Here is a 14022-nt window from a genome sequence, read left to right as displayed (position 1 = left end):
GTTCACACACTGATCGTTCTATCTCGAGAACCACAACACCTAGAAAGCTTAAATTTGGTAGGAATATTCCTTTTATGGTCTGGGTGTGCAATAAGAAAGGATTTTGCGAAAATCTAAACCGGTCCTGAGATATGATCAATTTTTGATCGCTAAAATCTCCATAAGAAATACACAGAGTGCAGAGACTGCGGGAGAGAAAACTTTTCCTCGCTCGCCTAATATTTGAGTTTCGTTTATGTTTTTAGTTTGATAACTACAATTTCGGCCATGCCTTTTCCACAAGTTTGGCCATGCCTCGGGATGAACTAGCGGGATTCCGGAGCGAAGCGACGGAATTCAGCTAGTTACGTATAAAAATAAAACTGTTTATACAAGTAAGCTTATAAACTCGTAATTACGGGCCATCAACTCATCATAGTTATATTTCGGTGCTAGCATTCTCGGATCTTAATTTCTTTTTTTGTCTTCTTGAATTTCTGAAAGTGCTGAGAAGATTGGTTCGGATCTGAGCATTCTGAACATCAAAGCAGGTAAGTAAATTTGTTCAGAAAACAATGTACCACCTTAATTTCTTTTTTTGTCTTCTTGAATTTCTGAAAGTGCTGAGAAGATTGGTTCGGATCTGAGCATTCTGAACATCAAAGCAGGTAAATTTGTTCAGAAAACAATGTACCTTTGGGTTACTGGGTATCTAAGTAAACTCAGGCCCGGTTTTCTGGAATTAGAGAATTTTTAGACTTGTAAGGAGAATCACAAGCTTTGTACCTCTTAAGGATCTATTCTTAGGACTTATTGAACAAAAGACGTGGGTCCTGAAAAAAAATCAAGGAAAGGAAGGATATAGGGATGTCTTATTCCGATCCTTTATCCGTTCCTTCGATATCAACAGACTCATTATTTCTACATTTCACTTGTTCTTCTCCCAAAAGTGCTATAGGTCTCACTGTACCCAAATTCAGGCCTGACTAGGTTAAACACTCGGTTAAAGTGAAGTTTACTTTGATGCTTGGAGAGAAACCAAGCTCTAAGACATTCTGTAATTAACATTAGCCGAAGGTACGGTATACCTGAAATTTCTTTTTTGAAACTTCTGGGTAACTGTTGACAAATCATAAGGTAAATAATTGTTTCTTCCGGCGTATGACTGTGTACCGTTGAGTTGGTATTAGAAATTTGAAATATTTGAGACACTTTTGTTACTGGGTATCTAAGTAAACTCAGGCCCGGTTTTCTGGAATTAGAGAATTTTTAGACTTGTAAGGAGAATCACAAGCTTTGTACCTTTTAAGGATCTATTCTTAGGACTTATTGAACAAAAGACGTGGGTCCTGAAAAAAAATCAAGGAAAGGAAGGATATAGGGATGTCTTATTCCGATCCTTTATCCGTTCCTTCGATATCAACAGACTCATTATTTCTACATTTCACTTGTTCTTCTCCCAAAAGTGCTATAGGTCTCACTGTACCCAAATTCAGGCCTGACTAGGTTAAACACTCGGTTAAAGTGAAGTTTACTTTGATGCTTGGAGAGAAACCAAGCTCTAAGACATTCTGTAATTAACATCAGCCGAAGGTACGGTATACCTGAAATTTCTTTTTTGAAACTTCTGGGTAACTGTTGACAAATCATAAGGTAAATAATCATTTCTTCCGGCGTATGACTGTAACTGTGTACCGTTGAGTTGGTATTAGAAATTTGAAATATTTGAGACACTTTCGGAAGTCACCAATCAGTCAGCTATGACATGGGGTGACCAACTTCAAAGATAAATAGAAAGTAAAAAGAAAGAATAGTAAATATACCTACTCTTATTTTCATATTTATACAGTATATAATGTTATAAATATTTGTCAACAAAATAGGTCAATGAAAAAGAGAAGAAGAGGAAAAAGACATGGGGTGACCAACTTCAAAGATAAATAGAAAGTAAAAAGAAAGAATAGTAAATATACCTACTCTTATTTTCATATTTATACAGTAATGTTATAAATATCTGTCAACAAAATAGGTCAATGAAAAAGAGAAGAAGAGGAAAAAGAAAAAAAAATCTGATATTCTTTTTAAAATATCCAGAATTTATGCTTCTTTATAACCCTAAAACGCCGAAAATAGGGTCAAATTCCCTCCTGCTAGGTTCAATATTCACAGATCCCATTTGCATCCATAAAATTGACCATTAGCGCAATTTATTCTCCAGTCATTATTGCCCCTGTTGTAAGAACATTGTATTCTTTTTAAAATATCCAGAATTTATGCTTCTTTATAACCCTAAAACGCCGAAAATAGGGTCAAATTCCCTCCTGCTAGGTTCAATGTTCACAGATCCCATTTACATCCATAAAATTGACCATTAGCGCAATTTATTCTCCAGTCATTATTGCCCCTATTGTAAGAACATTTCTTCATTCAAGGTGCATTAATCAAAATTCACTGCCACTCCAGGTCCATTGTTTAAGAAAGACATTCAGGTAGCACATTAATTTTTCGGATGGTGTTGATGTAAGAATAGAATGGAATTATCGTCAGTTTGGCCATTAGCTTGGCACATTCTCAGGCTGATGATTTGTGGAAGAAGTGCTGTATGCTGAATGCTTTGAGCCTCTTTTTACTGTCGACAAAGAGGTTCTGAATTCTTTTTCCTTGAGTTTAAAATAATTAAAATTGCATGGTAAAAGCCAAAAAAAGTCAAAATTGTCTTGAGAAAAGTGAGATTTTCACTAATTTTCTGAATGTCCTCTGTAGAAATCCATCTAAGGCTCAAAAGTTTTTATAAACAGTGGAAACAAACGGAAGAGAATACGTATTTCTTGTTTATCCTGCCAGCCCTTTTTTCCTCTTTCACTAATTTTCTGAATGTCCTCTGTAGAAATCCATCTAAGGCTCAAAAGTTTTTATAAACAGTGGAAACAAACGGAAGAGAATACATATTTCTTGTTTATCCTGCCAGCCCTTTTTTCCTGAGCCAAGAAGTAAAGAGGCATTTCGCTCATGAGTAATTACAGTACATAGCTCACTGACATTGTGTTTCCAAAGACCCAAACCGTGTAACTTTATACCAATAGAATGTTTAATAAAACTAATAATGATGGATGTGACAAAACACCCTCTTATTGTTGTATTTTATGTGTGTCCTATTTATTGTATCAAGAATGGCTTTCTTAACACAATAAAAATACATACTTTTGGAGATTAATATATCCGATTTTTGAGGTCAGATCAGATTAGATCGTTGACAAAAAAGTTCAGACAAACCAATCAAAAAGATCGAAAATTGGTCTGTTGCGAGTGTTACTGGTCCATTTCCTCATTTGCAAACACTCAACATGACCATTAATAAATTATAAAGGCAAAATTTGCCTTAATAATTTCCTACTTTATGTTAATCAAGCCTTGACTTTTTTGTATGTGTTTGTCAGTCTTGAACTTGACTGGTGAAAACTGAATATTCTAATGACACAAACGTAGACAAAGATGTCTACTGGTTTATACGGACTCAAACGATTGCCAGACAGTCCCTTCAATCCTAGAATGACACTTATTCAGATTTTTAGAAACATTGAGCAGTGAATGAACGGTACAGGATGTCCAACACTAGGTTTTATTTTGTTTTTTGTCTGTCCTTACAACAAGCTTTTATCCCGGAAAAGATGAATTCTGACGTCCAATTAAAACACCCTGTTTGTAAATACCTATTTGCTCGTAAAATCCAAAAATTCCTACAAATTATTTATTCGCTTGAAAATATTTCTTTTGGAGCACCTCTAAGTACTTTCTGCTTAAATTCTACTCCTAATAGCGATCATATCGTACATAGTTTTCTGAATTTCGAAAGTTATGTTCCCTGCGAAATTCTTTCGAGTTGTTTACTTACCCTTTCTCCTGTAAATTATAAATGACTACGAGTAATTGCACTAAAATCCTTTTCACTAATAGGTGTAGGTAGCTGTTTTCTACGTGCTTCGCTAGAGATTTGCCTATAATATGTTGGCCTGGCTCTGATGGTATTTCTGGATTTCAGAATTTTTTGGTTACCTATTTCAAAAAACCATCCCATTTGTGGGAGGTAAAAATAAGAAGTAATATCTCAGTCATTTCCAATGGTTTTCGGCCTGAATCTCTATGAGCAATGAGGACTGAAAAGTCTTCAATTTTTGACCTTCAATATTTCAGACAATTATGCTTCACGAGTAATTTTGTTATTGCTGTTTGCAGTAGTTTATTCATTGTCAGTTGACATAACAATTTAACATTCAACTGGTATGTAGGTACTAGGTATCTATGCATAGAATGTTGAGATACTTACCTACTTCAGGTTTATTCGCTTGAAAATATTTCGTTTGGAGCACCTCTAAGTACTTTCTGCTTAAATTCTACTCCTAATAGCGATCATATCGTACATAGTTTTCTGAATTTTGAAAGTTATGTTCCCTGCGAAATTCTTTCAAGTTGTTTACTTACCCTTTCTCCTGTAAGTTATAAATGACTACGAGTAATTGCACTAAACTCCTTTTCACTAATAGGTGTAGCTGTTTTCTACGTGCTTCGCTAGAGATTTGCCTATAATATATGTTGGCCTGGCTCTGATGGTATTTCTGGATTTCAGAATTTTTTGGTTACCTATTTCAAAAAACCATCCCATTTGGGAGGTAAAAATAAGAAGTAATATCTCAGTCATTTCCAATGGTTTTCGGCCTGAATCTCTATGAGCAATGAGGACTGAAAAGTCTTCAATGTTTGACCTTCAATATTTCAGACAATTATGCTTCACGAGTAATTTTGTTATTGTTGTTTGCAGTAGTTTATTCATTGTCAGTTGACATAACAATTTAACATTCAACTGGTATGTAGGTATCTATGCATACAATGTTGAGATATTTACCTACTTCAGACTAATACATACTTTTCCACAAGTTTGGCCATGCCTCGGGATGAACTAGCGGGATTCCGGAGCGAAGCGACGGAATTCAGCTAGTTTTTTCCTGTTCTTGCTAGATGGAATTTTGTGTGTCTCGTGCTAACAGTATAAACAAGGTATAAGGACATAGGTAGGTAATATATTCTGTTCTACTTCTATGAATCTCTTCACTTCGTCACTGATCATTGACGACATTAGAAGTACGCTCCACGCCCTTCCTAACTTGAACTTTATAATCTACTCTTCACTCCTGGGTATTCTTAATTCGTCACTCCTATTGTTCTGTTCTACTTCTATGAATCTCTTCACTTCGTCACTGATCATTGACGACATTAGAAGTACGCTCCACGCCCTTCCTAACTTGAACTTTACAATCTACTCTTCACTCCTGGGTATTCTTAATTCGTCACTCCTATTGTTAGAAATAAAAACCGAATCTTACAAAATATTAATCATAATTTCGAAACTTCTTGATTAAAAAATTGTTTTCAAACAGGGCAGGCTTGATTCGGGCTTGAATTATGTTTGACTTGGCATACGAAGGTAGTTAGTTATAGCTGGGATCCTGTTGAAACATCTTTGAAAACCATTTTAAACCATTCACTTTTCTAATCAAAACATACTGACTGAAATTGACGCCATGTCGAGAGCGTTAATTAACAATCAATATCATAATGATATTTACATAATGATGACGACTTTAATAAATATGATCTAATTGAGTTCCTATTCCTATGAGGATTCCTAATTAAACTAGCCTCCCTTCACATTGTGGACAGCTGGCCAGTTTTAATTGCCTGCAAAGACAAACCTCTAGATTCTTTATTTAATGAGCACCGTAGTAATTTCATGGACTCTACTAAATTACTAATTCATTCATTAACATTAAATTGTCTGACTGCATAATACTGTTAGCATTTGACCCACCACCTAGCTAACTTGAAGTAACGTGAGATTCATTCGCGTATTCAGTGAAATAAAAAGAGCATTAAGGTAGTACATACCTAATACATAAAGCTGAAAAAACAGCATTGGGCAGTCATGATTCATTCATTAGGTATACTAACTTTAGGAACTTTGAAGCTTCCCTAAATCCACACACAGCACAACGATATGAGTCATAAATACTGTCAATTTAGCTATCGCAATGGTAGACAACTTAACCTTTTCGACTACATGGGTTTTGCAACACATGTCAGTTTATGTTTACAATTTAGCTATAAATATTTGATCATCTTTGACATTCAACACAATTGATGTACAAATCATACCATTATTGGGACAACAATATTGTTTTTAAATCAATGAGTAAATATACGTTCAGTAAAACAACAAAACAATGTCTTTCTGTTGCAGCAAAAAAGAAAAAAAAGGACCAAAACAATATCCCAAGTGGATTTTTTTTAGTAGCTCAAAATTCCTGAGAAATTCAACTAACTGAACTTACGAGGACTGGTTGAGTATCGGACAAACGAAAGAACCAAACAAATTCAGCCTCGGGACAAAAACATGTGAATGTAAAGGCTAATAATATAATTACAAGGAATTGCAAACCAAACAAACAAGTGTCCATCTCAACCAAGTCATCAACCTAATCACGGAACGTTTCAAGACAAAGAACCATTAAAAAGAAGTATGCAGGAATAATTAGGTGGTATAGGTACTGGTACACCAAACCATTACTGATGAACGTAAAATATTTTTGCTACCACAACATTAATGAATTGAATCTGTCATGTTTCTGTAAAATCTTGTTGTACACAAATTACACTTCTAAATGGAAAAAAATTGCTGATCTGAGTACTGAAATGGAGATTTTCAGATCTATGTCAATTGTAGGTAGCTCGGAAGTAACTACTGCTATTGTACTATCTCCAAATCTCCACTTTCCTGGGTCAAGCGTTTACATTCTCTCTGCTGAAATACAAGATAATATTTATACACATGATATTATGTTGTGCAAAAACTACAATAGGAGCGAAGTCTGGTATCATTTTCACAAGGTAACAACAACTCATCTCAAATTACGTTTCCACTTCTTGCATCACATAAAGGTTACCTGGATGTGATTAGAGAGTTCTGGTTTTTTGTTCAATGACTTTTGCTACCACAACATTAATGAATTGAATCTGTCATGTTTCTGTAAAATCTTGTTGTACACAAATTACACTTCTAAATGGAAAAAAAATTGCTGATCTGAGTACTGAAATGGAGATTTTCAGATCTATGTCAATTGTAGGTAGCTCAAAATGTAGGTAGGCGTAAAATATAGTGACGTTTTTAAAGTAACTCCCTTTGTCTTATAACTCTTATCAGTCAAGGTTCGTTTGACTGCGCTGTTCTGGAGATTGAGGCGTCTCCACTAATAATGACGTAAAATATAGTGACGTTTTTAAAGTAACTCCCTTTGTCTTATAACTCTTATCAGTCAAGGTTCGTTTGACTGCGCTGTTCTGGAGACTGAGGCGTCTCCACCAATAATGGTAGGTAGCTCAAAATGTAGGTAGGTAAATCAAATAATCCTAAGGTTAAGGACACCAGTCATGTTCTGCTAGTCTAAAATTTGTTATAATGGAGGGTGATCTAACCAATCTCCATAGAAAAAGCATACTGAAGTGACCTCAGTAATGGTCAACAATTTTTTCGTAAGATTCTGGTCTGCAAGAAAGCATTACCTGAAAATACTTTGAAAGCATCTTGCAGGTGAAAACAATAGATTTTATAGTAAAATGTCTAGTCAGTACTGCAAAAGACAAATTTTGAAGGTTCTCTACTTCAGGCTAATACATATCTTACAACCCTTTTCCCTTTCAATGTTTCTGCTACCTACTAACCTGGTCAGCCTAACAGGACCATAGTTTACATTTTGAAGGCATAAGGAAGTTAGTATTTGACAATTGAAAATTAACTTCTCCGACGAATCTGACGAAGAAGAAGGGGGATAATATAGGTAGGTCATTTATCGGCGCAACTCTAACCTGGTCAGCCTAACAGGACCATAGTTTACATTTTGAAGGCATAAGGAAGTTAGTATTTGACAATTGAAAATTAACTTCTCCGACAAATCTGACGAAGAAAAAGGGGGATATAGGTAGGTCATTTATCGGCACAACTGAACATTGTGATTCAAATCATTTAAATTTTATTCGAGTTCGTAATTGTCTGAAATTCGAATGTTCATTCTTTGATATTAACATCCCAAATCCCGTTAGATTATCAGCATGAATGTTGTCTGCAGGTAGAATATCATGCGACCGATGGACTGTGCTACTTTTTCTTAATTCACAATGCATATTTCTGTTCTGTCTTAATGTTTTTAAATACTGAAATCACATTTCTGATGTTTACAGATACCAGAACTATCGTCAGGAAGTTTTGCTGTCATTGTGGATTAACCTTCACCAGCTAGTCGATTCAATTCGATTGACACGAAGTCCACTGTAAGTTTCGACACCTCAAATTTTATCATCTTTGCACTTACCAAGTGAGAGGCGCGGTTTCGATTACCGGCTGTGTCATGGGATTATAATTTGTTTGATATTTTGATCACATAATAATGGAGCTCTGAGAAGTCCAGGGGAAAGGCAGAAAACGCTTTCGACAATAATTTCTCTTCGCTAGAGGTTATAATTTAATAGTCATTAATGTTATTAATATTTTTTGCTCAGTATTTTTTTCCATATCGAAACATGACTTCGAATTCTGCACAATCCGTGTTATGTCATTGTATGAGTGCCGAATGATAATAATGCCTAATTAGAGACATGCATATATTTCTTGCTTTAAGATCTTCCAAAATATCGAACAAAAAACAATATTTTCGTTATGTTTACATGTTCGTGACTACCAAGATGTAAACTTTTCTGGAGCAATATCCAAATCCAATTCATTTTTATGTAATCGGTAAAAGTTTCTCATTATTTCGATTTTTTTTTCTTCAAAACCAAAACAAAAAATTGTTGGCTTAACAAAAACATGGGCTTCTAATTGGACGTATCGAATACCTATCAATTTATCATAGTAGGTAGCTATTATTAGGTAGGTAATATTTTATTGCTATCCTTCTATCTTTACTCACGAACGTAAGCGAGATCGGAGGTCCGTTTCAGTAGATTCATAGTTAGTTTCCCATTCCAGAGTAGATTTTAAATAAAATTAAATCATGGACTCTCGTGACAAAAGGAAAGGAATTTTGTTTGGATCTTTTATTCAATACCGAGTAGAGTGATTTATTTCGGGTACCTAGCTACTATTTTATATTTTGAAAATAATGCGTCTATTAGTTTAAATTTCAGGTTGAATTCAACAGCTTCTGTCTGAATATTCTGAAATAAAGGGTTATACCTATACATACCTATCTCCGAAACTCTCAGTGAAGACATTGACACGGATTAGGAAATTAGGTACCTATTAGGAAATTAGGAAAGCGTACTTATGCTTTCAAGCCCTTGAATGCGTTCTTTCAAGAAAGCAAATTTCTAGTTCCAGTTTAATACAGAGCACATGTAGAGTTTGAAAGTGCGATGCCATTCCCCAGATATTTGACCAAAACACGCTCGAGTCCAAAGATTAGACCAAAATATATTACCAGACCAAGTCTAGTTCTCTACAAGTATCCAATATCTGAGAAGAAATATCGAAAAGAAAGTTCATTCCCAAGTTCAAGTCACGTGGTTTGTGAGGTGCATGTCATGCTCTCATTCTGTTCCGACCAATAAAAAAACTGCATTCCTGATTCTTTCGAAGCTTTGAAAAAGCTTAAGCTTTACCGCGCCTTTTAAACTTTGACATTTTGCGGACCCAAATTGTTGATCGGCCATCATGGGCCGGAAAGTTTGGTGATTTTTGACGTTTTACATTCACGTCTTGTCCTTCTTTGATAACGAGTGTTCTATCAATGTTTTGACCTTGTCCAAATCACGAATAAAATTACACAGATATTAGTAAAGTTATTAGGTACCCATGTGTATCTGTCTGGGTAAAAAATGTAATGGAGGTATGTAGGTACATATGTGTGGTAGAAGAAGAATCATCTAGTTTTTTAAACAAACAGGCAATTTTCAAAAGGTACTTACCTATCTACCTACGTATACAACCAAAATAAAATTACGGTAACTACTGCTATTGTACTATCTCCAAATCTCCACTTTCCTGGGTCAAGCGTTTACATTCTCTCTGCTGAAATACAAGATAATATTTGTACACATGATATTATGTTGGGCAAAAACTACAATAGGAGCAAAGTTGGTACCCTCACTATTTCAAGCGTTGAAAATTTAGAGCTCATCTCAGACATAGCTCATCTGTTGGCATAACTCAAACCTAACATTTCAAATGTTTCACACTTTCTCACAAACTATTGCCTACTAGGATATTTTCTTGTGTTTTTTTTTTTTTTTCTCCTCAAGATGAAATGAGCATTGCGGTTCTTCTTCATACCAAGAGTTCAGCGGCCATCTTATTAGCCTCATTTCCTTAACACAATGAAAGTCCCTATTTACTAAGAAAATGATCTTCTATGCAAGGAAAAATGGAAAAAACAATGCCAGACGAAAAATAATGAACATACATTCACTTTCCAAGCCAGAATATTAAAGATTCTATTCGAAAGAATATATTACTAGGACAAATACAATGCTGACCCAGTACCGTCGCTGTTTGTTTTACAATTTTTAGAGGTCGCCATGGCTTCCTTTCTGTAGGTAATTGAAAGAAAATTCACTCTCTGGCGTGACGATTCAATTAGATTTGATCACAACTACAAAGCAGCATAATAGCACTTGATGATTCTATTTGAAATTTGTTTGAAGACGAGCGAATCTGGATGTTTGAATGGAAAATCTTTTGATCATCAACCGGTTATAGTATACGGTCACTAGTAGATACCATACCAAAATCTTATGCTGGAAAATGACGTTCTTTGTCAAAATGGGCATTGAGGTTCAAAGAAAATTTGGCTGCTAACTTTTTTTTTTTTTGTTCTCAATTGGATTCGATCTTGTGGAATACAAGTACGAGTAGGCTAGACTACCCTGATAAGACTGAAAAGTCCATTTTCCTTGGCAGTCAGTCTAGGTACCAATATAGATAATTGTTTAGCACTCAATCTTATTTGTACAGTTTATACCTACGTTTCAATTTTATTCTCGTTTCTTGTAATAAAAACGAGTTGGTGTAAAATCCACAAGAAATGTTGTTTGTTCAATACCCTACCCAGAGCTGCAACATTCAGGTTGTATCAGATATGCTACACTTTGGCATAATTACTTAATTGAGCTTTGTACTAAGTGCAGTAATAATCTATTACCAATAGAAAACCGTAACAGTTAATCACCACCTGTTGTTAAATAAATAACGTTCTATACTTACCTAAGTGTAATAAATGGAATTATTACCAACCTATTATTTGAGTTTTATGTAACCAAATGGGCAGTACGATTATGGGAGGAAAAGTTTTCGATTTCCACAAGTTTACTGGTAAAAGAACTTGAACTTACTCGGAGGATTTCTGCCTTACATTTGACACTATAGCCTGGGGTGCAACTTGACCTTGGTATCTACTTTTCCCGTCATCTTATTATGGCAATTCAACTGTCCATTTTCTGAACTTGAACTTACTCGGAGGATTTCTGCCTTACATTTGACACTATAGCCTGGGGTGCAACTTGACCTTGGTATCTACTTTTCCCGTCGTCTTATTATGGCAATTCAACTGTCCATTTTCCATCCCATACTTGATTTCACTGACCAGATCGTGAAAATATCTTTTTCTTGTTTTCTATCTTCGGGGAACTAGCAAAACAACCTTTCTTCTTCTATGAATTGAGCGGTAAGAGTAGTTTACATAATTGGGGTAACCACTGAGTAGGAATTGAGTTTTCTTTTTAAATTGATTGATTTAATTTTACTACAGAAAAGAATACTAAGCCAAGACTTAACTCCAGGGACATGCTTGGATTGAATACTTTCACTGACCAGATCGTGAAAATATCTTTTTCTTGTTTTCTATCTTCGGGGAACTAGCAAAACAACCTTTCTTCTTCTATGAATTGACGGGTAAGAGTAGTTTACATAATGGTGGTAACCACTGAGTAGGAATTGAGTTTTCTTTTTAAATTGATTGATTTAATTTTACTACAGAAAAGAATACTAAGCTAAGACTTAACTCCGGGGACTTGCTTGGATTGAATATTCACAGTAAAAACACTGAAATATCCTATCACAAAGTTAGGTAGATTGTTTTTCTCCTGAAATGGTATAGGTATCTACAGTGATAGCTACCTGCCAGTCATTAGAGAATTAGACTGCTGTATTATCTATTTCTTTAAAATCTATTTTAATAGATCCACATGACGTATGAACCATCACATTGCTTTTATATGTGTCAGGGTTATCCTATCAATTAAGGCTAATTCTTTTGGTAAGATCTTTCGTGGTGCTCTGCACTATCTTCGGGAATAGTTCTATTTGATGCATAATACTCTTTTGGCTCACAGATTTACTTAGGAGAAGATTACTCAGAAGATTTTGGAGCACTGGGCACATGGCTCATAGAACTCTATCCTTCAAGCTCCAATTACATCTGTTGATTCGATTTTTCTTTTCTTATTTTCAATAACTTGGTGGACTCTTCAGCTAGATATTTATCATGTATTCCTCTGTATCAAGAAACTAGCTAGTTGCCTAGTTTTCAACAGCAAAACTATGAATATAAAAAACCCATATGTTGGTACTAAAATTGGGTAAACAACATCAAAACTTTATTTACGTACCTTTGTTTATAATTTGATTCACTACTGTCACCTTCAAATCTGAGAGGTTTATTTGTAAATTTAGGGAGTGGTACATCGTTTTATTTCTGGGTAGGGTGCACATGCGAACACTCTACGTTATTATCTAATACAAGTACTCACGAATATGTTATCTTTATTGCTCCCATTATGATAAGAGAGACCTTAGGAACTGATCCCTTGCAAAATATAGCGATTGCTTAATCCTGCTTAACATTTTTTTGGGGTTAAGAGACTTTTTATTTATTTATTAGACTTTCCAGTCTCATTCGGACAGTATTGGGATATCTTGCTCATTATATTCTCGATCTTAATTTATTGCTCCCATTATGATAAGAGAGACCTTAGGAACTGATCCCTTGCAAAATATAGCGATTGCTTAATCCTGCTTAACATTTTTTTTGGGGTTAAGAGACTTTTTATTTATTTATTAGACTTTTCAGTTCCATTCGGACAGTATTGGGATAACTTGCTCATTATATTCTCGATCTTAAAAGCTTATGAGACCTACTTATATCAATAAAAGGCTCTATGAAAGACAGCCCCAGGTCTGGGTCCCATTCTTTTATTCGAGCTCTGACCCAATAGCATTGCTTGTAAATTATTATTTATTCGGTTTAGCCGACCTATATTTTCAATTCATTTCTCAGTGCCAGAGAAAATTCCAAGTGAACTTACAAGCAAGTTAATCTAACATAGCAATGATAAACAATAGCAGATTGACTTTCAAATTAATGTTTTGAATTCAGACAATACACGATGTTTATGTCGCTCCAGTGTCAGGTGTATCGTCAGATTATGTTCTTTTGTTTCAATGTTATGCTGTGAATTTTGTTCTATCCTAAAGAAAACTAATACACCTAGAATGTAGAGTATATTTGACATATTTAGAGTATGTACACATATCGCTAATGTTTCGACAGTGCAGAACAGTGGTTTTCAACTTTTTTTGGCCTTCCGGCACCCCTTTTTGGCAACAAACCTTTTGGTGGCACCCTAGCAACCACCCTGTTCTATAAGACCCTCCCCCCCCCCCCCCAAAAAAGCAAATAATAAGAAAGTTATCGTCATTCCTGCTGCCTGCACTAATCCATTGATCTCAAAGGTTTTTTTTTTTTTTTTTTTTTCAAATTTTGTAGGTAATTCTCTAGAATCTCGTGGCTCCTAAGGGTAAACCCTTGGCATCTCTGTTGGAAATCACTGCCACAATAACAAAGTGCTAGAAATAACTTACGAACTTCTGAGATTGTACAACTTTTGTTCATATTTACGTATTGTTTCGTGTGTGACAGGCGAGGTACAAACAATATTCAAATT

General features: G+C 35.0%; 1 protein-coding gene across 1 annotated transcript in view; it reads left to right on the top strand.

The window, feature by feature from the left end:
• Positions 1-14022, top strand: part of LOC103506496 (probable serine/threonine-protein kinase DDB_G0282963) — a 118625-nt gene that overhangs the window by 17757 nt on the left and 86846 nt on the right. The window contains exon 2 of the mRNA XM_026821541.1: positions 8266-8355. The gene's annotated coding sequence lies outside the window, so the exon portion shown is untranslated. The remainder of the gene's footprint in view (positions 1-8265; positions 8356-14022) is intronic.

Source organism: Diaphorina citri, unplaced genomic scaffold (genome assembly GCF_000475195.1).
Source record: "Diaphorina citri unplaced genomic scaffold, Diaci psyllid genome assembly version 1.1 scaffold239, whole genome shotgun sequence".
Lineage (NCBI taxonomy): Eukaryota > Metazoa > Arthropoda > Insecta > Hemiptera > Psyllidae > Diaphorina > Diaphorina citri.
The sequence above is the reverse complement of the archived record's forward strand: the minus strand, read 5'-3'. Positions and strand labels throughout refer to the sequence as shown.